Consider the following 3,365-nt stretch of genomic DNA (forward strand, 5'->3'; position numbering starts at 1 on the left):
TAGAAGTAGAATTCCTGGGTCAAATGGTATTCCTATTTTGAGCATTTTGAGGAACCTCCATACTGCTTTCCACAATGGTTGAACTAATTTACATGCCCACCTACAGTGTATGAGGGTTCCCCTTTCTCCACAACCTCACCAACATTTGTTGTTGTTTGTCTTTGAATGGTAGCCATCCTTACTCGTGTGAGGTGATATCTCATTGTGGTTTTAATTTGCATTTCTCTGACGACAAGTGATGTGGAGCATCTTTTCATGTGTCTGTTGGCCATCTGAATTTCTTCTTTAGAGAACTGTCTATTCAGCTCCTCTACCCTTTTTTGGTATCATTAATCTACAATTACATGAAGAACATTATGTTTACTAGGCTCCCCCTTTCACCAAGTCCCCCCCACATACCCCTTCACAGTCACTGTCCATCTGCATAGTAAGATGCTGTAAAATCACTACTTGTCTTCTTGGTGTTGCACAGCCTTCCCCGCACCCCACACACACTACACATGCTAATCGTAATGCCCCCTTTCTTTCTCCCCACCCTTATCCCTCCCTTCTCAACCATCCTCCCCAGTCCCTTTCGATTGGGTAACTCTTAGTCCATTCTTGGGTTCTGTGATTCTGCTGCTGTTTTGTTCCTTCAGTTTTCCTTTGTTCTTATACTCCACATATGAGTGAAATCATTTGCTACTTGCTTTTCTCCACCTGGCTTAGTTCACTGAGCATAATACTCTCTAGTTCCATCCATGTTGTTGTGAATGGTAGGATCTGTTTTTTTCTTATGGCTGAGTAATATTCCATTGTGTATATGTACCACATCTTCTTTATCCATTCCTCTACTGATGGACATTTAGGTTGCTTCCATATCTTGGCTATTGTAAATAGTGCAGCGATAAACATAGGGGTGCATCTGTCTTTATCAAACTGGAGTGCTGCATTCTTAGGGTAAATTCCTAGAAGTGGAACTCCTGGGTCAAATGGTATTTCTATTTTGAGCATTCTGAAGAACCTCCCTAATGCTTTCCACAATGGTTGAACATTCCCACCAGCAGTGTAGGAGGGTTCCCCTTTATCCACAACCTCGCCAACATTTGTCATTGTTTCTCTTTTCAATGATGGCGATCCTTACTGGTGTGAGGTGATATCTCATTGTGGTTTTAATTTGCATTTCACTGATGATTAGTGATGTGGAGCATCTTTTCATGTGCCTGTTGGCCATCTGGATTTCTTCTTTAGAGAACTGTCTATTCAGCTCCTCTGCCCATTTTTTAATTGGATTATTTGCTTTTTGTGTGTTGAGGTATGTGAGCTCTTTATATATTTTGGATGTCAACCCTTTATCAGCTCTGTCATTTATGAATATATGCTCCCATACTGTAGGATACCTTTTTGTTCTATTGATGCTGTCCTTAGCTGTACAGAAGCTTTTCAGCTTGATATAGTCCCACTTGTTCATTTTTACTTTTGTTTCCCTTGCACGGGGAGATATGTTCAAGAAGAGGTCACTCATGTTTATGTCTAAGAGATTTTTGCCTATGATTTTTTCTAAGAGTTTCATGGTTTCATGACTTACATTCAGGTCCTTGATCCATTTGGAATTTACTTTTGTGTATGGAGTTAGACAGTGATCCAGTTTCATTCTCTTACATGTAGCTGTCCAGTTTTGCCAGCACCATCTGTTGAAGAGACTGTCATTTCCCCATTGTATGTCCATGGCTCCTTTATCATATATTAATTCACCATACATGTGTGGGTTAATGTTGGGAGTCTCTATTCTGTTCCATTGGTCTGTGGCTCTGTTCTTGTGCCAGTACCAAATTGTCTTGATTACTGTGGCTTTGTAGTAGAGCTTAAAGTTGGGGAGTGAGATCCACCCCCACTTTATTCTTCCTTCTCAGGATTGCTTTAGCTATTCGGATTCTTTGATGTTTCCAAATGAATTTTTGAACTATTTGTTCTAGTTCATTGTAGAATGCTGTTGGTAATTTGATAGGGATTGCATTGAATCTGTATATTGTTTTGGGCAGGATGTCCATTTTGACAATATTAATTCTTACTAGCCAGGAGTATGGGATGAGTTTCCATTTGTTAGTGACCTCTTTAATTTCTCTTAAGCGTGTCTTATACTTTTCAGGGTATAGGTCTTTCACTTCCTTGGTTAGGTTTATTCCTAGGTATTTTATTCTTTTTGATGCTATTGTGAATGGAATTATTTTCCTGATTTCTCTTTCTATTAGTTCATTGTTAGTGTATAGTAAAGCCACAGATTTCTGTGTGTTAATTTTGTATACTGCAACTTTGCTGAATTCTGATATTAGTTCTAATAGTTTTGGAGTGGAGTCTTTAGGGTTTATTATGTACAATATCATGTCATCTGCAAATAGTGACAGTTTAACTTCTTCTTTACCAATATGGATTCCTTGTATTTCTTTGTTTTGTCTAATTGCCATGGCTAGGACCTCCAGTACTATGTTGAATAACACTGGGGAGAGTGGGCATCCCTGTCTTATGCCTGATCTCAGAGGAAAAGCTTTCAGCCTCTCAATGTTCATTATGATGTTGGCTGTGGGTTTATCATATATGGCCTTTATTATGTTGAGGTACTTGCCCTCTATACCCATTTTGTTGAGAGTTTTTATCATGAATGGATGATGAATTTTGTTGAATGCTTTTTCAGCATCTATGGAGATGATCATGTCGTTTTTTTCCTTCTTTTTGTTGATGTGGTGGATGATGTTGATGGATTTTCTAATGTTGTACCATCCTTGCATCCCTGGGATGAATCCCACTTGGTCATGGTGTATAATCCTTTTGATGTATTTTTGAATTCAGTTTGCTAATATTTTGTTGAGTATTTTTGCACCTATGTTCATCAGGGATATTGGTCTGTAATTTTCTTTTTTTGTGGTGTCTTTGCCTGGTTTTGGTATTAGAGTGATGCTGGCCTCATAAGAATGAGTTTGTAAGTATCCCCTCCTCTTCTATTTTTTGGAAAACTTTAAGGAGAATGGGTATTATGTCTTAACTAAATGTTTGATAAAATTCAGCGGTGAAGCCATCTGTTCCACGAGTTTTGTTCTTCTGTAGGTTTTTGATTACCAGTTCAATTTCGTTGCTGGTAATTGGTCTGTTCAGATTTTCTGTTTCTTTCTTGGTCAGCCTTGGAAAGTTGTATTTTTCTAGAAAGTTGTCCATTTGTTCTAGATTATCCAGTTTGTTACCATATAATTTTTCATAGTATTCCCTATCAATTCTCTGTATTCCTGTGGTGTCCATGGTGATTTTTCCTTTCTCATTTCTGATTCTGTTTTTGCATGTAAACTCTCATTTTTTCTTGATAAGTCGTGCTAGGGGTTTATCTATTTTGTTTA

This window comes from Manis pentadactyla, chromosome 11 (assembly GCF_030020395.1).
Source record: "Manis pentadactyla isolate mManPen7 chromosome 11, mManPen7.hap1, whole genome shotgun sequence".
NCBI classification, from domain to species: domain Eukaryota; kingdom Metazoa; phylum Chordata; class Mammalia; order Pholidota; family Manidae; genus Manis; species Manis pentadactyla.